Here is a 23,974-nt window from a genome sequence, read left to right as displayed (position 1 = left end):
GCCATCTCATTCTCTGTTGTCCCTTTCTCCTCCTGACCCCAATCCCTCCCAGCATCAGAGTCTTTTCCAGTGAGGTGGCCACAGTATTGGAGTTTCAGCTTCAACATCAGTCCTTCCAATGAACACCCAGGACTGATAGGTCACTAAATATTCCCACAGAGTTTTCAGAGTCCAGCTGTATTTGTAATCCTCCTTCTCATGGGTTCAAGATGGAGCCTGGGAGTGGATTCCTATTTTTCATTTGGTCAAAATCGTCAATGCTAGCTTAAGTATTTCCTAACTTTAATTATTTGAGAAAATTGGATTTAAGTTTTAGGGAAGGGACTTCCCAGGCAGTCCAGGAGTTAAGACTTCCCTTTCCAATGCAGGGGGTGTGGGTTTGATCCCTTTTCTGGCAGCTAAGATCCCACATCTCATGGCCAAAAAAAAATAAAGCAGAACAGAAGAAATATTGTAACAAATTCAATAATGACTTTAAAAAAGAAGATGGTGTTCTAAGATTTAAAAAGAATTAAAAAATAGCAAGATTAAAGGAAATATTAGTCAATCATTGATTCTTTTTGCAAAAGAAGAGAAGCAAGAAGCAATGGCATATTTACCTACCAAGTTTTTAAGTACATTTAAGACCATAATTACCAAGAATATTTTAGTATTGTCTTATAAGTGAGGGAAAAACTATCATTCTGTTATTATGAGACAAAGCGATAAATAAATAAACTACTTCTTAAAAAATATTAAATTAAGAGTAAAACCCAAATCTATCTTATCTGCATAAACAAAATTACCAAGATATTAAAAATATGCTTTAAATTATATAATTAGATAGGGCTGACCTAGCTGTGGAAGAATAATGACTGCAGTATTTAAATATGTAAACATCATGTTTTTTAAGATGTAGTTGAATATACTGATATTCAAATTAACATGTGGCTGAAATACTGGAGAATAGGCTTTAAAATATATTTAAATATATATTGAATTTTCTTATTTATTCTTGGAAATCTTTTTACAGTTTATTGGTATATCTTGACAAATATATATGTTACACACACACCTTTATATATGCACACACATTTAGAAACAGTTAAAGAATTGTAAACACATACTTAATGTCATTATATGTATACTATAAAATTGTTATATGCTGCTGCTAAGTCACTTCAGTCGTGTCCGACTCTGCGTGACCCCATAGACGGAAGCCCACCAGGCTCATCCATCCCTGAGATTCTCCAGGCAAGAACACTGGAGTGGGCTGCCATTTCCTTCTCCAATGTGTGAAAGTGAAAAGTGAAAGTGAAGTCGCTCAGTCATGTCTGACTCGTAGCGTATACACATATGTAATTACACAGATAATTATGTATGTATTTTCACACATAATACTTCTTTGTAGCAGTTTTTATTGTAGATCAGTAGATTAAATCCATTATTTTGCTTTGAGGTATGCTAATTTTTTTAATGTGTAATTTATGTATCTAGGTTTTAGGGTTTTGCCATATATGTGTACAGTATAATCCTCACCTCAATTAACCTATAGAATATTTTTATCATTGCTCTAGGTTTCTCATCTGGTTTTAGTAAATCTATATTCCCAAGTCCTCCAGGAAAAACAGCTTTCTGATTTCTATCACTATCAAATTAGTTCTGCCAGTCTAAAACTTAATATGGATGAAATTACACAATGTGTATTATATTGTAACTAGGTTCTTTCAGTTCAGTTCAGTTCAGTTCAGTTCAGTCGCTCAGTCGTGTCCGACTCTCCGCGACCCCATGAATCACAGCACGCCAGGCCTCCCTGTCCATCATCAACTCCCGGAGTACACTCAAACTCATGTCCACAGAGTCGGTGATGCCATCCAGCCATCTCATTCTCCGTCGTCCCCTTCTCCTCCCGCCCCCAACCTTTCCCAGCATCAGAGTCTTTTCCAGTGAGTCAACTCGTCTCATGAGGTGGCCAAAGTATTGGAGTTTCAGCTTTAGCATCAGTCCCTCCAATGAACATCCAGGATTGATCTCCTTTAGAATGGACTGGTTGGATCTCCTTGCAGTATAAGGGACTCTCAAGAGTCTTCTCCAACACCACAGTTCAAAAGCATCGATTCTTCGGCGATCAGCTTTCTTCACAGTCCAACTCTCACATCCATACATGACCACAGGAAAAACCATTGCCTTGACTAGACGGACCTTGGTCGGCAAAGTAATGTCTCTGCTTTTTAATATACTATCAAGGTTGGTCATAACTTTCCTTCCAAGGAGCAAGCGTCTTTTAATTTCATGGCTGCAATCAGCATCTGCAGTGATTTTGGAGCCCAAAAAAACAAAGTCTGACACTGTTTCCACTGTTTTTCCATCTATTTCCCATGAAGTGATGGGACCAGATGCCATGATCTTTGTTTTCTGAATGTTGAGCTTCAAGCCAACCTTTTCACTCTCCTCTTTCACTTTCATCAAGAGGCTTTTGAGTTCCTCTTCACTTTCACTTACCACAAAATTTTGAAACTCCTCCATGTCATTGCATGCATCAGTTGTTTGTCCCTTGTATTGTTGGATATGAAGTGAATAAATACCATAATTTCTTTATCTATTAATGAATTTAGAGCATTAATGAATATTAGTGTCATTTTCCCCTTCTGACTACTATGAAAATTTTTGTGAATATTCTGAGAATAATCGCTATGTCATGTATCTAAAAGTTTGGATAGATGGCTGATAGTGTAGGTCTTCTTTAATAAAACAAACAAAAAACCTGCCAAATTGTTTTGAAATGATTGTAGCATCATATACTCCAAAGGAAATGTGTGTATGATACAGTTGCTTCACACATTAACTTTTAATACTATCAGCCTTTAATTTTAGTCAATAAAATTAATATGAAATAACATATCTTTGTGGCTTTAATTTATATTTCCCTGAAGACTAATATGTAAAGCATTAGTTCATGTGATTCAGAAGTAGTTTGCAAATTTTATAATCTATTATTCTTATGATTGAATTATTAGATATGCATGCAAACATAAAGACACATACATAAACATTCTGAATACAAGTCCTTAGAAAGCTTTCAGTTCAGTTCAGTTCAGTTGTTCACTAGTGTTCGAGTCTTTGTGACACCATGGACTGCAGCATGCCAGGTCTCCCTGTTCATCACCAACTCCCAGAGTTTATTCAAACTCATGTCCATTGAGTCAGTAATGACATCCAACTATCTCATCCTCTGTTGTCCCCTCCTCCTCCCGCCTTCAATCTTTCCCAACATCAGGGTCTTTTCCAATGAGTCAGTTCTTCGCATCAGGTGGCCAAAGTATTGGAGTTTCAGCTTCAGCATCAGTCCTTCCAATGAATATTTAGGACTGATTTCCTTTAGGATGGACTGGTTGGATCTCCTCGCAGTCCAAGGGACTCTCAAGAATTTTCTCTAATTCCACACTTCAAAAGCATCAATTCTTCAGCACTCAGCTTTCTTTATAGTCCAACTCTCACATGCATACATGTGAGACTACTGGAAAAACCATGGCTTTGACTAGACAGACCTTTGTCATCCAAGTAACGTCTCTGCTTTTTAATATGCTGTCTAGGTTGGCCATTACTTTTCCTCCAAGGAGCAAGTGTCTTTTAATTTCATGGCTGCAGTCACCATCTGCAGTGATTTTGGAGCCCAAGAAAATAAAGTCTCTCACTGTTTCAATTGTTTCCCCCTCTATTTGCCATGAAGTGATGGGACCAGGTGCCATGACTAGTTTTCTGAATGTTGAGCTTTAAGCCAACTTTTGCACTCTCCTCCGCTTTCATCAAGAGTCTCTTTAATTCTTCTTTACTTTCTGCCATAAGGGTGGTGTCATCTGCATAGCTGAGGTAATAATATTGATATTATCAATAATAATATTGATATTTCTCCCGGCAATCTTGATTCCAGCTTGTGCTTCTTCCAGCCCAGCATTTCTCATGATGTACTCTGCATATAAGTTAATAAGCAGAGTGACACTATACAGCCTTGACATACTCCTTTCCCTATTTGGAACCAGTCTGTTGTTCCATGTCTAGTTCTAACTGTTGCTTCCTGACCTGCATACAGATTTCTCAAGAGGCTGATCGGGTGGTCTGGTATTCCCATCTCTTTAAGAATTTTCCAAGTTTGTTGTGATTCACACAGTCAAAGGATTTGGCATAGTTGATAAAGCAGAAATAGATATTTTTCTGGAACTCTCTTGCTTTTTCGATGATCCAACAGATGTTTCAATTTGATCTCTGGTTCCTCTGCCTTTTCTGAATCCATCTTGAACATCTGGAAGTTCACGGTTCAGGTTCTGTTGGAGCCTGGCTTGGAGAATTTTGAGCGTGACTTTAGTAGCGTGTGAGATGAGTGCAATTGTGCTGTAGTTTGAGCATTCTTTGTCTTTTAGACAGCTTTACATTTATTAAATCTTTTCTGCAAAATTGTGACTTGCCCTATCATTTTTCAATATTTATTTTGAGGAGTTGAAATGTATAGTATGAAAAAGTTTAATTTATCCATTTCGTTCTACATTTAATGATTTTAGTGTCTTTTACAAGAAATCTTGATTTTGAGGTCACAAAGATAAAATCCTAAGTCTTCTTCTAAGATGTTGTAGTTTGAATATTTATGCTCAGTTTGATTATCCATTTCAATTTAATGTTTGTGAATCTTTTGAGTTAGGAATATTAATCCTCATTTTCCCTTGTACAAACACCAAGGTGTTTTAGAACATTTCTTGAAGAGAAAAGCGTTTCTCTGGTTAATTACCTTAATGTTTAATCAATGTTTAATTGCTCATATATTGTTATGTCTACTCCTAGACTCTTTATTCTGTCCCATTGATCTTTCACGTATCCTACATTCTCCCATTTAATAGATTTATAGTAACTGTGGGGCTTTCTTGGTAGTTCAGACAGCAAAGAATCTGCCTGCAATGCAGGAACCTGTGTTTGATCCCTGGGTTGGGATCTTCCAACCCTGGAGAAAGATCCCCTGGAGAAAGTAATGGCAACCCACTCCAGTATTCTTGCTTAGAGAATCCCATGGACAGAGGTGCCTGGCAGGTTATAGTCCATAGGGTCGCAAAGAGTCAGATACAAATGAGAAACAGACACTTTATAGTAATTGTGGTATTAAAATCAAGTAGTTTACACATTCTATCTGGGTCCCTTCTGCATTTTTATGTTCATTTTAGAATCAACTTAACAGTTTCTATTAAGAAAACCTGTTGGATTAGTCCATGGTTGACTTTAAATTTGCATATTATTTTTGGAAAGATTTACATAATATGTTCAAATTCCTTAAATTTTTGACATGATCTATGCCTCCATTTATTCAAATCTTTCATTTCTCTCTGTTCTATTTTACAGTTTTCATTGTAGTAGGCTTGACATATTTATTCCAAGTATTTTTTTAATTTGAAGTTGCTGTGAATAGTATTATTTTTTAAATGGCTTTAATTTGCAATAGTTTGTTCTAATGTAGTAAAATAGAATTAATTATTTCATGCTGATTTGGGTCTTACAGTGTTGCTAAATTTATGTGTTAGTTTTAGAGTATTTTTCCTGATTAGTCTTTTATACAAAAAGCAATTGCATTTTCTGAAAACAAAATAATTTCTCCTTTCAATATTTACTAAACAAATTATTTGTTTTCTGTTTGCATTGGCTAGGAACTCCAACAAAATGTTGAGTAATACTGAGAGCAGGTGTCCTTGCCTTGTACCCATCATAGGAAATGTGTGGTCCATACACTAAGTATTAGGTTAGTTATTGGTTTTCATGGACATCTTTTATTATATTAAAGATGTTCCCTTTGATACCTAAGTCACTGAAACTGTTTCTCACAATTGGGTATTGAATTTTGTCAGATGATTTCTGTGCATTTCTTAAGATGGTTATATTGATCTTATTTTTTATTCTGTTAATACTGTTAATTACACTGATTGATTTTGAATGTCAAACACATCATTCTAAATCATTTACAGATGTCAGCTCTTTAAATCCTTAGACTATTTCAATGAGAGAGCTCTTACTAATTTACCCAAGGTCGCTCAGATAAAATTTGTCAAAATAAGATTTGACGCTGAGTTTAATACCTGAATCAATGTTCTTAGCCACTCCTATATTTAATGATAGTCTTTTCTCATCAGCAACATGAATAAAATCACTTAATACTCTCATAGAAAATATATATGATACAAATCTATATTACAAATAAAGCAATATAAGCATTTTGAACACTGTCAGATGATACAAAAATGTACTAAAGGTCAAAAATCTTTGTAAAATCTCCTAGAAATTTTAGTAATTATGGAATTAAGGTGTCTAATCTCTATTACCTAATTCTTAAGGAAGAAAAAACAAATGTCTCTTTTTGGCAGAAAGCCTCATTCCTGTCAGTTTCACTTGGTTTAATGATGAGAAAAACAATAAATGTTTGGCAAGCATTTAAACACGTGACTACAGTTTTAAAAGCTGGTGATAAACATTTTTTCAACATGAAAAGTTAAAATTATAATAGCTCAGCCCTCTTGAGGGCTTTCAGTGAATTCTTTAGTTTGTGAACAAAGCACCACCCCCCCATAAAAACACCAGAATATTACAGAAAATACAAAATTGAAGTTAGTACATTTGTATTTTCATACCAAATAAAATAATTTTGAGGCTTTTTCTCACATCAATCTTACCTAATACAGAATATTAACAGAATTAGAATGCAGTTATTTAATTTTTCTCACAGGAGAGCTAAAAGATACTTATTTCTATGACAAATAATATTTTTCCTTATAAAACATGTTATTCCAAAGTTCAATAATATGCATTATTTTATATGATCTTTAATAATTCCTATGGGGCCTTCCTGGTAACTCAGTGGTAAAGGATTCACCTGCCAATGCAGGAGATGTGAGTTTGATCCCTGAGATGGAAAGATCCTCTGGAGAAAGAAATGGCAACCCATTCCAGTACTCTTGCCTAGGAAATCCCATGGATAGAGTAGCCTGGTGGGCTACAGTCCACAGGGTTGAAAAATACTTAGTGGCTAAACAACTACAACAACAAGCGTTTCTATAACTTGTAGATCCTGTTTCATATTTATTAGTCATATTTCAATAGCATTTGCTTTCTGCTGATTTTGAGGTGTTTATTCCCCCACCAATTACCCTTCCTGAGTAATTTTTGTCAATTCTTAACTCTTAAGAATTATGTATAAATCGGCTGATTTCTGGACATCTCTAAGTTATCCTCAAATTTCCTGAAGAATTTTGTTCATAGGTCACAATTTCAAAGGATAAAATTGAGAAGAGGGGTCCCTTCCTCCCTCATAATCTTGACCCCTGCTGATTATGTCATCTCTGTGTCCAGTCCCTGACAGGAAGCACGTGTGTTAGAACATTCTGCTGTTCTAACCTGCAAATTGGAGTTTCAGCTTTTCCAGTGATTGGGGACGACGGAGAATGAGATGGCTGAATGGCATCACCGACTCTGTGGACATGAGTTTGAGTGTACTCTGGGAGTTGGTGATGGACAGGGAGGCCTGGCGTGCTGTGATTCATGGGGTCGCGGAGAGTCGGACACGACTGAGTGACTGAACTGAACTGAACCTGCAAATTCTGCTTTAGTGTCAAAAGGAGAAAGTCTCTTTTCCCAGTGTGGTGCTCAGACAGGAGCTTCGGTCCAAAGTACATCGAGGTTCCCAGAGCAGAAGTGTTAAGCAATCTGTAATTAAGTTCATTTCATGTTCAGTTCAGTTCTGTCGCTCAGTCGTGTCTGACTCTTTGGGACCCCATGAATTGCAGCACGCCAGGCCTCCCTGTCCATCACCAACTCCCGGAGTTCACTCACTCATGTCCATCGAGTTGGTGATACCATCCAGCCATCTCATTCTCTGTCGTCCCCTCCTCCTCTCGCCCCCAATCCTTCCCAGCATGTCTTTGCCAGTGAGTCAACTCTTCGCATGAGGTGGCCAAAGTATTAGACTAATATGGCTAATATTAGACTAATATGTCTAAAAAGACACCAGCCATATCCACATTTTTTCTGCCCTAAAACATGTCATTCTCAACTAATCAGCTCTGGCATTTGATGTGAGTCACCATCACATACCATTACCTTTTTAAAGGTGAGCTGACCCTTGGAAGGGCATCTTCCTTTCCTAGATTTGACCCCATTTAGGGTCTACTTACCCTGGAGAAGGGAATGGCAACCCACTCCAGGATTCTTACCTGAAGACTCTCATGGATAGAAGAGCTTGACGGGCTACAGTCCCTGGGGTGGCAAAAAGTCAGACATGACTAAAGCAATTTAGCACAGCACAGGGTCTACTTAGGACTTCCCTGGTAGCTCAGCTAGTAAAGAATCCACCTTGAATGCAGAAGACCTAGGTTCAACTCCTGGGTTGGGAAGTTCCCCAGGAGAAGAGATAGACTATTCACTCCACTATTCTTGGGCTTCCCTGGTGGCTCAGATGGTAAAGAATCCACCATGCAGGAGACCTGGGTTTGGTCTCTGGGTTAGGAAGAACCCCTGGAGGAGAGTATCACAACCTTCTCCAGTATTCTTGCCTGGAGATTGCCCATGGACAAAGGAGCCTGGCAGGCTACGTTCATGAGGTCGTAAAGAGTTGGACATGACTGAATGACTAAGCACAGCACAGCAAAGGGTCTACTTAACATATGCTTTAAAACAGCAAGACTTATGTGAAGTGGAGAACAAAATTTCTAATTTTAAAGGCAATGACGAGGGTTTCTTAAAGAAATGAGAACTGCCTTCTATCTGAATGGTAGAGGAGTCCTCTCAGCAATCAGAAGTGGTAAAGTCTGGTGGGAATCCAAAATGGCACCACCACTTTGGAAGACAGTTTGGTATTTTCATTTAAAACTAAATGTGATATTACTACTATGTGATTCTACAATCATGCCCTTTATATTTATCCAAATGAGTTGAAAATTTACGTGTATACAAAAACCTGCACATGCAACTTAAAAACAGCTTTATTTATAATTGCCAAAGCTTGAAAGCAACCAAGATGTCCTTCAGCAGGTAAATGAATAAAGAAATTGTGGTACATCTGAACAATGGAATATTAAGAAACATTAAAAAGAAATGAGCTACCAAGTCATGATAAAGACATAGAGAAGCCTGAAATGCTTATTATAATTGAAAGAAGCCAATCTGGAAAGACTATATACTGTATGATTCTAACTATATGACAAAAGGCAAAAGCTATTGAGATAGTAAAAAAAATAATAATTGCCAGAGCTTGGGATAAAGGAGGGAGAGGTGAATAGGTGGAGCACAGACCATCTTTAGGACAGTGAAATTATTCTGTACATTACAATGTGAAGTGAAAATCAGTCATGTCTGACTCTGCAACCCCATGGACTATACAGTCCATGGAATTTTCCAGGCCAGAATACTGGGTAGCCATTTCCTTCTCCAAGGGATCTTTCCAACCCAGGGATTGAACTAGGCCTCCCACATTGCAGGCAGATTCTTTACTGTCTGAAATCACCAGGAAGCTCAAGAACACTGGAGGTATCCCTTCAGTGGATCTTCCCAACTGAGGAATAGAACCAGAATCTCCTACATTGTAGGCGGATTCTTTACCAACATTAACTTGCTGATATTAGATTGAGCCATATAAAATAAAAAGATAAAAATTTTTTCTTGATAAAAAACGTCATATTTGGGAAACTTTATGTAATTTATATAATTATATATGTGATTTATTATATAATACTGTACATAGTAGGTTAAATCCCATAAAGTTGCCCATCTATGACTTTTTTGACCAAGAAAAAGTTTTAAACTTTTAATTTTACATGGCTCAATCTAATATCATCAAGTTAATGTTAATTTGTATTTATATAAGGGAGTGAAGCACCAAGGTGATTTTTCTAGGTTGGTGGTCAATAAAGAGCTTCAAAGAAGGGGAAGCCTAGTGTACTATTTACATTTTGCTGAGAGAGTCTTTTGGTTTTGTTTTTGGTTTTGCTTACTGAGAAGCATATGGAAGACTGAGGCCAGAAGCGAAATGCTTGAAAAAACAAAAGCAAGGGAAAACTTTAGATAATGGCATCAAGAATCTATTGGTTCAGCATTTGGTTTCTGTAATCAATATGTATTCAAGAAGTATTTAGAAATATCTCTCAGAAGAGTTATCCTTTTACACACTAGCATTACAAGATTTCTAGATTGAGACAGTCAGGATACAAGAAAGAGCACTGAGAACCAGATGGGGAAAAAAAGACTCCAAATTTAATGGATTCCAAAAATCAGAGAGATGAGCAGAAAATCATGAAGAGTTTTGCTCCATCTGGGATGACAGGTCATTCTCCAGATCCATTGGGGATTTGTGGGAAAACACATCTAATTTATACTTTAGAAGTAATTTTATTTGCTGTGAAATAAGCTGATTAGTTAGGCATGTTAAAAAGGCAATGGCCATTGAGGTGAACGCAGTGGGCCGGTCAAGAAATGATGAATGTGGAGCCAAAAGTGAAAGTGGGAATAAAGAGTGAGGGAAAATTTGAAAATATTTAACATAAAAATAGCAGGAAAAAAGGGACTTCCCCTGTGGCTTAGTGGTAAAGAATTCGCCTGCAAATGCAGGAAAGACAGGAGACACGGTTTCAATCCCTGGGTCAGGAAGATCCTCTGGAGGAGGAAATGGCAACCCACTCCAGTATTCTTACCTGGAGAATCCCAAGGACAGAGCAGTCTGGTGGGCTACAGTCCATGGGGGCACAAAGAGTCAGATAGGACTGAAGTGACTGAGCACTCACACATGCACATCAGGAAGAAAAGAACAGTTACATCGATTATGAATCTCAGTTGGGGACTTTCCTAGTGATTCAGTGGCTAAGACTGTGCTCCCAAGGCAGGAGACCTGTGTTTGATCTCTGGCCCTGGAATTAGATCTCTTGTGCTGCAACTAAAGATCCCAAATATAATGGAAGATCCCACGTGCTGAAACTAAGACCCAGTACACCAAATGAATGAATAATTTTTTTCTTTAAAAAGAGAAAATCTCAGTGATTAGTTAACACGGAAGGAATAGATTTCAAAGAGAAAACAAGGACTTCGCAGTTTGTTGTAAGGAATGGGGGAATGTTGCTGCCATTTCCTGAGGGGGAAAAAAAAAGAAAACATCAAGGAAAGCAGCACATTTTCAAATAAAAATCTCTGTATTAAAGTTAAAAATCATATAAAAAAGTACAATATTTAAGGTATTGACAAAAATATAAACCTACAACACAGACAATAGCAAAGTCGAGATTGTTAAAATATTGGGACAAAATAATGAAGTGAGGAAAAATATACTTTTTCATTTACCATCTCATGTATGGATCAAATAGATTATTTCACAAAAAGAGAATAAATCTACAGAAATTCAGCCAAACATGAAAATTGATATCTCTTGACAAAAATACTGACGGGAACCCTAGACTTTAAAAAATAGACAGACTCAGATCCCAAGCCTGAAGAAACTTGTACAATACTTCCACTTCCCAGAACTTACACAACAGATAATTGCTTCAAAAGTAGTAGGAGAAGCATCTGTGTGCCAAGCTGAGTCAATGCATGCAAGATGCAGCAATGGACTTGGAAACATTTGTTGTCAAGGTGACTAATGGAAAAAATAGATTTGGAAGAACTAGACTGTTTAAGTCCCTCCCATTTCTGCTCAGAACCAGCAGTAGTGACACTTGATCTTGAGCTGGAGTAGTGTCAGCCCAGAGAATGAAGAGACAGAGAAATTTCTTGGGAGCTCCTTATACCCAGGAGATAGGGAACAGCTCATTTCCAAAAGAAATGACCCTGGCATATCCTCTCAGTAGTAGCCGTACATAATGTCCATTTTATATGACACCAGGGAACAACCACAGCAAATCACAACCGAAGTAGGATTTCCAAATCGTAAATACTGATAATAATAATAATATATTAAATGAGTCAGCAAATATAGGGAATAACTTTCACAATGAGACTAAAGAAACAAGCTAAACTAATAGAATTAAACAGAATGGAGATAGGAAATTGGAGATTTTAGGATGAATATAATAACAAAAATCTTCAGAGAGATGTCTTTGGATATGAAGTTGGAGATTAAATTTTTCTTTTCAAAATAATGTAAATTCCCATATGTGTAGGATTCTGTATCAGTTTAAAATATTCACCTTCTTTTAATGGACAACATTTATAAATTGGGTTTTCCAGGTGGCTCAGCTGGTAAAGAATCCGCCTGCAATGCAGGAGACCTCAGTTCAATCCTTGGGTTGGGAAGATCCCCTGGAGAAGTGAATTGCTACTCACTCCAGTATTGTGGCCTGGAGAATTTCATGGTCTGTATAGAATTTATAAATCATTTTATAAAGTAATTGCCTTTACCTTACAGTTTATTTTCAATTAGGAGCAAGCCAAAGTATTTTCAAACCAGTATTGCATAAGGGAAAGAAAAATAGACCTCCTTTATAGTACATTGTCAAGACACCCAACAGTATTTTTTTATCTGAATTTTTACTTTTGTTTTAAGATTGCATCAGTTCAGTTCAGGTTAGTCGCTCGGTCGTGTCCGACTCTTTGCAACCCCATGAATCGCATCACGCCAGGCCTTCCTGTCCATCACCAACTCCCGGAGTTCACCCAAACTCGTGCATAGAGTCAGTGATGCCATCCAGCCATCTCAGTTTCTGTTGTCCCCTTTTCCTCCTGCCTCCAATCCCTCCCAACATCAGGTTCTTTTCCAGTGAGTCAACTCTTCGCATGAGGTGGCCAAAGTATTGGAGTTTCAGTCTCAGCATCAGTCCTTCCAATTAACACCCAGGACTGGTCTCCTTTAGGATGGACTAGTTGGATCTCCTTAAGATTGCATATGTTTATTTAAATAAACAGAATCTTATAGTCCATGCTATTTTTCTTTTTGATGTGAAAATTGTCCAAAAGTGTAAAAATGGATTATCAAACTTTATGCTGTCACCTGGAGAAGGTAATGACAATCCACTCCAGTACTCTTGCCTGGAAAATCCCATGAATGGAGGAGCCTGCTGGCTACAGTTCATTGGGTCGCTAGGATTTCACTTTCACTTTTCACTTTTATGATTGGAGAAAGAAATGGCAACCCACTCCAGTGTTCTTGCCTGGAGAATCCCAGGGATGGGGGAGCCTGGTGGGCTGCCGTCTCTGGGATCGCACAGAGTCGGACATGACTGAAGCGACTTAGCAGCAGCAGCAGCATACGGTCACCTAAGTTCTGGCTTTGCTGATTGAGTATGTAGAGTTCACATTCCAACTTGTATTTGTGATTGTGATGTTAATTTACTTTCCCTCAGTATAAATTCCTTGAGGATAGGAATCATATTTTTATTTGCCTTTTTTTTCACAGAAATTGTGCCCAGAATCTCCCTTTATGTAGATATTCCAACAATGTTTTATGAATGAATAAAGCAATATTATTTACAAACTTCTTTATGTTTTCTTCTGTGTGAACAATGTGACATCGTCTACGAATGAGTCTTTAAGAGAATCATTACCTTGTGCATTACTTTGTTACTCAAAACCACTTTTTAAAGAAATAGTGTTATAATTAAATCAATTGTGAAGTCAGCTCCAGTTGTGAAGTGTTTATGAAGTAGGCTACTTCAACATTTTCAAAGAAAAAATAGCAGAAATCACCTCTTTCTCATACTATCTTCTTCCTTGTCTCATTCTTTTCACAAATGTGAAGAGTTTCTTGCAATGATTAGGAGATTGTCTGACACCTAGTGGACACTCACTAAATGCTTGCTAAATTATGCTGTGAAAATACAGGAGAGAAAGAAATAAGGCCAATATCAGCAGAGTATGTAAAGCATCTTAAAATGCCTAAAGGTACAGCTGATAAGAGAGAAGAGGCTCTCTTCTTAGAAGCTTCCAGAAGGCACTCTTTACGAGCATCCTCCTAGAGGTTAATACAAGTGTCTTGACTCGTTAAAACTAAAAGGAGATTAAGAACAAGACCTCCTAATCCAAATATGCACATTCATTTTAAGAAGTGGATATAATAACCTAATTATAATTTGTAATTTATCCACATAATTGAATGATTTAATATAACAGAGAAAATGTGAGGTTTTGATCTGAATAGAAAATATTTTGTATTACTATTTCACAGATTGTTATTAAGTTAGCAATTCAGTTTATTTAGAGGCTTAAAAATCAACCACGCATATTACACAAGGAATCAGTGAAAGAATAAAAGGATACAGACACAAATATTTCACCTACATAAGTTTAGGTCAAATGTGACTAATTCAATAACCTTAGAATACTCTGCCTACTATTTTTAAATCAAAAGCATTCTTCTACCTAAAAAGGTTTTTTTTTATACTTTTTAAAATTAAGTTGTCATAAATGAACATATCTGTGCCTTTTTATTTAAAATGAATTGATTCTTTAATGAAAGTTAGTAGAATATCTTATTTCTCTTTCTTGGATTTTATATGCCAACATTAAGATAATATAAAACATAATCCTATCTATGCACCCAATATGCCTTCATTAGTCAGAGTCTCTGCTTATCTATTTATTTTTGGCCCCAAACCATATACAGATGCAAACACGAAGAAGTTGGCTTTAGCTGAGAGAAGAGACCTGTGTTCAGTCACTGATGTGTGTGCCGGGTGTGCAACCTGCCAGGCACAATTTTACTAAACACCTATGTGCCTTGAAAGAGTCTGACCTACTTGTGATGGGGCCCAATGCCGTACGGGCAGATGTAATTTCAGAGTCTCAGAAGTGAATGTAAAAATCAGCTTTCACATGGACTTGCTCTTCCTTCAAAACAGATTCAGGTTCCTTATAGTTTGAGCAGAGTATAGACTTCTAAAGTGAAAAGAAAGTGTTAGCGGCTCAATCATGTGTGACTCTGTGTGATCCCATGAACTATAGCCCACCAGGCTCCTCTGTTGATGTAATTCTCTAGGCAAGAATATTGGAGTGGATTACCATCCCAGTCTCCTGGGGTTCTTCCCAACCCAGGAATCGAACCTAGGTCTCTTGAATTGCAAGAAGCTTCCTGTCTGTTTGAGCCACCAGGGAAGCAGGATATACTTCTAAAGTCGCTGTCATTAACTAAACTGCAATGATTAGAACTGGCATCAATTATATGATTATGAAATTTTGTAACCACGCAATGAAATAACTGGATCCCCTCCACCCTGCTCAAAAATAAGAAACAAAATACAATGAACATGGGTTACAAGCCAGAAAAAGGAAAATATTGTCCATAAGGCTAATTTGCTTACCTGTTTCAATATGAGAGAAATTGAAACCATTTTAAATGCTGGTATAGTAAGGTGGTACATACGGTTTCTTTTAGCCCTTTAATTGTTTTTAGGTTTAGTTCAAGTTACACCATAATCAACATTGACATGTATCAGTGGTTTATTTTTCTAGCACATCTAATCACATAAATATATAGGCATAAGAATGATACATAATTTGGAGTCAGTGCTGAGACTAGCCAAACAGAGAGAGATATGATTGAGTCCAGGAACAACATTTTACAAAGTCGATTGTACTTTACAGGACAGTCCACCTACTAGTTCATATTTAAAGCTGGATATTTAAGAGGATCTATAAAGCTGTCATAGTATCTTATACTCCAGAACAACCACAGACATATTGATATAAATAAAGTGAGAAGACTAATCTATATTCATTCAGCAGTGATTCATTGCCCGGGGATGGAGTCCTAGTATTTTGTTAGTTTCTGGGTATTCGAAGCTGGGTCAGACAAAGGTCCTCACCTCAAGGTCACTGTGGAGAGTGCCATCATTAACAGAGATATGTCCCATAAAAGCACAGGGAATCATCACTATGTGTGCCCAGAAATTCACAAAAGCTTCACAAGAAAGACTCTGCTGCTGCTGCTGCTGCTAAGTCACTTCAGTCGTGTCCGACTCTGTGTGACTCTAATCCATCTAAAATTTGGAGGAGTTGTGTGTTGTTTGCGTGGATAAATGTGGAAAGACATTTCATGCAGCACGGATGACATTTGAAAAGGAAGGAGGCAAGGAACAATGATGATTTGTTTTTCATGGAAAATTTTTACTTAGAGAAGTACCATGTTGATCTTAAGGTCCTGTAAGACTAAAACTTACTTGATTTAAAATAGACCATTTCTTCATCCTCCACAATCATTTCTTAACAGATTCTCTCTACCAACCACTTAATGATTTAAAATAAAGTATAAGAAACAATTGTTTCCAATTGTTTCCTCTTCTTCCTCATTTTCCACATATAGACATGGCTCACACATGTTTTCTCTCCTTCATATCTGCTTCTATTAGGAGATGGTACCACATGTGGGTAACTCATGCTGAGTATGGAATCAGATATACTGGGACTTGAATGTCAACTTCAACTTTCCGCAAACTCTTGGATATTTCATATATTATCATTCAGTTCATTTCAGTCGTTCAGTAGTGCTTGACTCTTTGTGACCCCATGACCTTCGGCACACCAGGTTTCCCTGTCCAATACCAACTCCTGGAGCTTGCTCAAACTCATGTCCATCTAGCTGTTAATGCCATTGAACCATCTCATTCTCTGTCATCCCCCTTCTCCTCCTGCCTTCAGTCTTTCCCAGCATCAGGTCTCGCCAGAACTGGGCATCACATATTTTAAATTAAACATAATAATCTTGGTTTTATCAGCCCTATTGTGATGGTTAATTTTACATGTCAACTTGGGTAGATTATGCTGTCCAGTTGTTTGGTCAAACACCAGTCTGGATGTTGCTGTGAAGTCATGTTTTTAGATGTGATCAACATTTCTAATCAGTGGATATTGAATAAAGCAGAATCTTGCATAATGTGAAGGCCAATCAGTTAAAGGCCTTGGAAGCCAAAACAGGATTTCTGAAGGAGAAGGAATTCTGCCAGAAACTGTAACAGAAATTCTTCCTGCGTTTCTAGCCTGCTTGCTACCCTACAGATTGCAGACTTTCTAGCCCCCACAATCAAGACAGCCAATTCCTTAAAATAAATCTGTCTTTCCCTCCCTCTCTGTCTGTCTCTGTCCTTTGTCCCTTTCTGTCTGTCTTTCTCTGCTTTTATGTTTCTCTGGCTCTATTTCTCTGTGTGTGTGTGTGTGTGTGTGTAGTGTGTGTGTGTGTCTGTATGCTCAGCCCCTCAGTCAATATTATCTGAATTTATTTAGGTCCTGCTATGAGGCACTAAATAAATTAAAATGATGTTTTTCTTTTTGTTATAAATATTGTTATTTTGCTAACTTTGTTCTATACAGTGGATGATTGTACTATATGAAGAGATTCTATGAAGAGATTCCCCAGCCTTCAGCATCTTCTTATCCCAGTGAGTCCTCTACACAGCTGCTGGAAAGATGGAAAAAACCTAGTAATATTAAAACAAAACAAGTAACAATAGCATTGAAAACAGTACAATTAGGCACTGTGTTCATCACATAAATTTTATTATTTTACTGAAATTTGAAAAAGCCGTAAAGGTATATGAATATATTAGTTTAAGCCCATATTTCAATATGGAAAACAAGTCTTTGAGCTGTCAAGCAATTTGTCCAAGGTGAAACAGTTATTATAGGCTAGAAGCAGGATTCAAGCCAAGTTCTGCCCTACTCCGTTGCCCACAGTTCATCCATACATCAATGTCCCTTTCAAATTTAACATTTAAAAGTTCTTCTCCAGCTAAGCCACCTGGCCCATAACATTTACTTTCCTTTTCTTTAACTAATGTTTTACTCACTCTGCATGAAAACTCTTTGCACTTTAAAATATCTGATTTTTTGTGCCATTTTCCTATTTCCTGTCTGGTACCTCTGGCAAACTGTTTCAAACACTATAGAATTCTGATTGAAAGCAACCTTCTCTGGGAAAACGCCCCTACAACCAATCCATCTGAAGATGGAGTGTGTCTTCTTCATCCTCTGTATTATGGAAGTACCACATACACCCCTCTCTTATGGCATTTATTATATTCTACTGTGGCTATTTTTCCTGCTCGTTTAGAATCTGTAATATAGAGGGGCAAAACAAGGACATGCCCTATTTATCTCTCTGTTCAATTACATAGTGGAATAGAATGAATATTTGATAAATTAACGCAAGAATGAAGTGAGGTTGGGAACAAAAGTTGTAAAATTGTTTAAAACAGGTCTTGCTTTTTAAAATGCCAGCAATGTAGCAATTAAAATAAAATTTTAATTAATTTTTTACTATAGGCTAAGAATGTTGATAATGAGAACTACGATAGGCAGAGTGAAATAAAAGATGATTTTCTGATGGAATTATGTTGGAAGGGCTTTATATTTTCCTGAATTTACAGATTTTGAAGAAAGATAAAAAACTATTTCATGACTTAAATTGATTAGACATTCTAGAACTTTTGAAACACACAGATAATTATATAAATTTCTTCTTAACTTTGTATCTCTGACCCAAGAGTCACAAAGGAAGAAAAATGAAATGTCTAACTTTAGGCAAAAATAAGCATCCTGCTAATTACAGTGAGGCAATTATATTATATAAGCATAAAATTCAGATACTAATGAACTACTTTATATAAGCTTGGTTATTCCAAAAAGTGGAAATGGATTTGTGAAAATACAAGAACTCCATGACTATTATAAAAGAAATGCAGACATTTTGGGGGTATTATTGTGCATAGTGATTTCAGATTCTCCAGGCAAATATATTTCTAATTTTCTTTTAATTTCAATAAATTAGTAAAAGTATAAATGCATGAAACTGCTGGTAGTGAAGGAAAGCCCTATGGAGTACTGTCAAGAGCAGATTTTTTAAAGCTTTTATTTAAATATCTCTAATTCAATTTCTGACCTTTTCTTTTAATATTTATGGACTTAAAGACACACTATGTCCTTAATATGCCTCTATTTTTTAATTCATAATACGAGGATAAGAACAATTATTTTCAAATCTCACAGAGGTGATATCAATGTCAAAAAATATTATTCCCTATGAGTGTTGGAAAATAGTAAACTACTACATTTATATTGCTAATGTTCTTAATCATGTTACTTCTATAATTTTTGTTTAAAAAAGGAAGATATTATCCCAGTGATAAAACCACCAAAAAGTGAACTATAATGCAATGGATAAAAAAAAAAATTTTTTTTAATTTTTTGTATAGTACAGGACACTCTACCCAATTATCTGTAATGGTCTATATGATAAAAGGATCTTATAAAAGAGTGGATATATGTAGATGTATAACTGACTTACTTTGCTGTATATGTGAAACACAGCATTAAAAAGCAACTGTACTTCAACATAGATTTTTTTTTAAAAAGAATGAATATTGAATTTCCCTGGAAAGTGTGTATGTGTGTTTTAACTTGGGCTTAGAAGTATATGCTATGCTAGATTTTGAGAATGGTACTGTGACAAATGTGCTTGGAAGAAAGACTTCTTTGAGTGAGGAGAATAAGTCATAAATTCTTCAGATTAGCTGACTTAATCCAAATATCATTAAAAGTCTCTATAGAAGGCTGAAGCATTACATTTTTAAATAAACTTATTAAAATATAGTTGATTTACAATGTTGTGTTCAGTTCAGTCGCTCAGTCATGTCCGACTCTTTGCGACCCCATGAATCACAGCACGCCAGGCCTCCCTGTCCATCACCAAATCCCGGAGTTCACTCAAACTCATGTCCATCGAGTCGGTGATGCCATCCAGCCATCTCATTCTTTGTCGTCCCCTTCTCCTCCTGCCCCCAATCCCTCCAAGCATCAGAGTCTTTCCAATAAGTCAACTCTTCGCATGAGGTGGCCAAAGTATTGGAGTTTCAGCTTCAACATCAGGCCTTCCAATGAACACGCAGGACTGATCTCCTTTAGAATGGACTGGTTGGATCTCCTTGCAGTCCAAGGGACTCTCAAGAGTCTTCTCCAACACCACAGTTCAAAAGCATCAATTCTTCAGTGCTCAGCTTTCTTCACAGTCCAACTCTCACATCCATACATGACCACTGGAAAAACCATAGCCTTGACTAGACAGACTAGATGTTGGCAAAGTAATATCTCTGCTTTGTAATATGCTATCTAGGTTGGCCATAACTTTCCTTCCAAGGAGTAAGTGTTTTTTAATATTATGGCTGCAATCACCATCTGCAGTGATTTTGGATCCCCAAAAAATAAAGTCTGATACTGTTTCCACTGTTTTCCCATCTATTTCCATAAAGTGATGGGACCAGATGCCATGATCTTAGTTTTCTGAATGTTGAACTTTAAGCCAACTTTTTCACTCTCCTCTTTCACTTTCATCAAGAGGCTTTTGAGCTCCTCTTTACTTTCTGCCATAAGGGTGATGTCATCTGCTTATCTGAAGCTATTGATATTTCGCCCAGCAATCTTGATTCCAGCTTGTGCTTCTTCCAGCCCAGCATTTCTCATGATGTATTCTGCATATAAGTTAAATAAGCAGGGTGACAATATACAGCCTTGACGTACTCCTTTTCCTATTTGGAACCAGTCTATTGTTCCATGTCCAGTTCTAACTGTTGCTTCCTCACTTGTATATAGGTTTCTCAAGAGGCAGGTCAGGTGGTCTGGTATTCCCATCTCTTTCAGAATTTTCCACAGTTTATGGTGAGCCACCCAGTCAAAGGCTTTGGCATAGTCAATAAAGCAGAAATAGATGTTTTTCTGGAACTCTCTGGCTTTTACCATGATCCAGCGGAGGTTGGCAATTTGATCCCTGGTTCCTCTGCCTTTTCTAAAACCAACTTGAACATCTGGAAGGTCACGGTTCATGTATTGCTGAAACCTGGCTTGGAGAATTTTTAGCATGACTTTACTAGTGTGTGAGATGAGTGCAATTGTGCAGTAGTTTGAGCATTTTTTGGCATTGCCTTTCTTTGGGATTGAAATGAAGACTGACCTTTTCCAGTCCTGTGACCACTGCTGAGTTTTCCAAATTTGCTGGCATATTGAGTGCAGCACTTTCACAGTATCGTCTTTAGTTTCAGGTATAACAGCAAAGTGGTTCAGTTTGAATATATATATATATATATTCCTTTTTTAATATTCTTTTCCATTATAAGTTATTATAAGATGTTGAGTATAATTCCTTGTATTCTACAATAGGTTCTTGTTGCTTATCTATGTATATATGCTGTGCTGTGCTAAGTTGCTTTAATCATGTTTGACTCTTTGTGACCCTATAGACTATAATCTGCCAGGCTCCCCTGTCCATGCAATTCTCCCGGCAAGAATACTGGAGTGGGTTGTCATGCCTTCATCCAGGGGATCTTTCTAACCCAGGGATTGAACCCTCATCTCTTATGTCTCCTGCATTGGCAGATGGGTTCTTTACCACTAGTGCTACCTGGGAAGCCCCTATTTATATATAGCAGTGGATATATCTTACCCCCAAACTGCTAATTTATACCTTTCTTTCCCTTCAGTGGCTTAGCCCGTAAAGAACCTGCCTGCATTACAGGAGACCTGAGTTCGATCCCTGGGTTGGGCAGATCCTCTGGAGAAGGGAATGGCTACCCATTCCTCTATTTTTACCTGGAGAATTCCATGAAGAGAAGAGCCCAGGTCCATGGGGTCGCAAAGATTCAGACACAACTGAGTGACTAACACTTTCTCCTTTGGTAGCCATAAATTTGTTTTCTACGTCTGTGAGTCTATTTCCATTTTGTGAATGCATTCATTTGTATCATTTAAAAAAAATACATTTTAAAGGACTTCTGATAAGGTAATAAGATGCAGATAGAGTGTAAGTCATTTGTGCTAGAGAAATGTGATATCTCAACTCAAGCCTTCTTGCCAACTTCAGAGACAAAATACAGGATGGAGTTCGGTATTTCCAATGATTGTTGAATAAATCTGAAGAATAAAGGCAAAGGAACACTTTTCTTGATATGCTCATTCAGATTCTTAAAACAGAAAATGAAGAAAGGAGAAGTACCTTCAAGTAATCCTCTGCCCATTTCTCCACACTTTTTCTTTGAACAATTGATCCTTAACAGTCAAATCTTCCAACTTGGTATGCAGGTGACTCATGATATGTGTTGGCAGTGGCTCCTCCTGTACCACAGAGTCACTGCCTTTGTGCTACCCACTAGAGGTGTCTGGGTGGATGGGAACTTGATTTTCAGCTAGATGATTTGAAGAAGCAGGATGCTATGGCCTAAATTGTGTCCTTCCTTCCCCAAATTCCTATGTTTAAGCCCCGATTCCCAAAGTAATAGCTTTTGGAGATGGGAATTTGGGCATGTAATTAGGTTTAGAGCAATCATGAGGGTGACGTTGACATGATGGGATTTGTATCCTAATAAGGAGAGACCAGAAAGCTGTTTTCAATCTCTCTCTCTCTTTTTCTTTTTTTTCTGCCATGTGAGGACACAGGGAGAATGTGGGCATCTTCAAGCCAGGAAAAGAGCCCTCACTAGAAACCAGCCATGATGGTACCCTGATCTTGGACTTCCAGACTCTATAACTGTGAGAAATAAATTTCAATTGTGCAATCCATCCAATCTTTGGTATTTTGTAATGGCAGCCCAATCTAAGACAAAGAATATCCAGTGATGTAGTCCTAGACTGGATCTAGGTTTCAGAGTATTTAGACTAAAATTTCTGACCAGATATATCAGAACCAGATATTACCTCATTAGATGTCTCTTTTCCTTCAGCTTATTGCATAAGAAGGGCTTCCCTGGTAGCTCAGCTGGTAAAGAATCCGCCTTCAATGCAGGAGACCCTGGTTCGGTTCCTGGGTAAGGAAGATCCCCTGAAGAAGGGATAGGCTACCCACTCCAGTATTCTTGGGCTTCCCTGATTGCTTAGATGCTAAAGAATCCAACTGCAATGTGGGAGACCTGGGTTTGATCCCTGGCTTGGGCAGATCCCCTGGAGGAGGGCATGGAAACCCACTCCAGTATTCTTGCCTGAAGAATCCCCATGGACAGGAAGATTTAGAGGAGCCTCATGGGCTACAGCTCATGGGGTCACAAAGGGTTGGACATGACTGAGTGACTAAGCACATTGTATAAGAAGCGGTGGTGTCACTTTTAATTGATTAATTCAACTACAATTTTAACTCATCAGAAATAAAAATTCTTTGCATTGCCTTAAATACTTGATTAGAAAAAGTGAAAGTTAGCAAAATAGGATTAAAAATAAAATGCTTAAAATTGAGACCTTTGGATACATCATATAGTTTAAGTTTTCTCCTTTATAAAGAGAATTGTTAGAAATAAAATCTTTGCAATGTACAAAATTATTTACTAAATTTATAGAAAAATTCCTCAAGTGAAATACTATACAACTATTAAGTTTATTATGGAAAAATTACATAAGTGTCATATACATATATATTCGTGCTTGCTAAGTTGCTTCAGTTGTGTGTGACTCTCTGTGATCCTATGGACTGTATACCAGGGTCCTCTGCCCATTGATTTCTCCATGGAGAGGGTTGTTATGCCCTCCTCCAGAGGATCTTCCTGGGGATCGAACCTGCATCTCTTATGTCTCCTGCATTGACAGGTTGGTTCTTTACCAGTAGTGCCACCTGGGAAGGCATATATAAATATATATATATATATATATATATATTTATACTCATGTATACACACAAATTTATATATATAAGCATATATATATCCATTATAAACTAACTACAACTGTAAAATATCAAACTATCTATAGTTTTTTTTCTGGCAAGGATAATTTTTTGTAATATATTTCAAACTCTAGCTTCAAAACTTTTACGATAAACATCTAGTGCTTGCCTCATAGAAAAGTTATTATAAATAAGGTTATATGGAGAGAGGTACTACATGACTATGAAGTATGTTATCAAATGGAAAGCCAGTGTCCCTTGATATTTATGGCAAAGAACTATATTACCCAAATGTTGAAACATTATAAATTTCTTGTATGTAGTTACATCCAGTTAGTATACATGAATTGAATATTTGCAGTATCCACC

This window comes from Moschus berezovskii, chromosome 18, assembly GCF_049115385.1.
Source record: "Moschus berezovskii isolate FMDL1 chromosome 18, NW_MosBer_1.0, whole genome shotgun sequence".
NCBI classification, from domain to species: Eukaryota; Metazoa; Chordata; class Mammalia; order Artiodactyla; family Moschidae; genus Moschus; species Moschus berezovskii.
The sequence above is the reverse complement of the archived record's forward strand: the minus strand, read 5'-3'. Positions refer to the sequence as shown.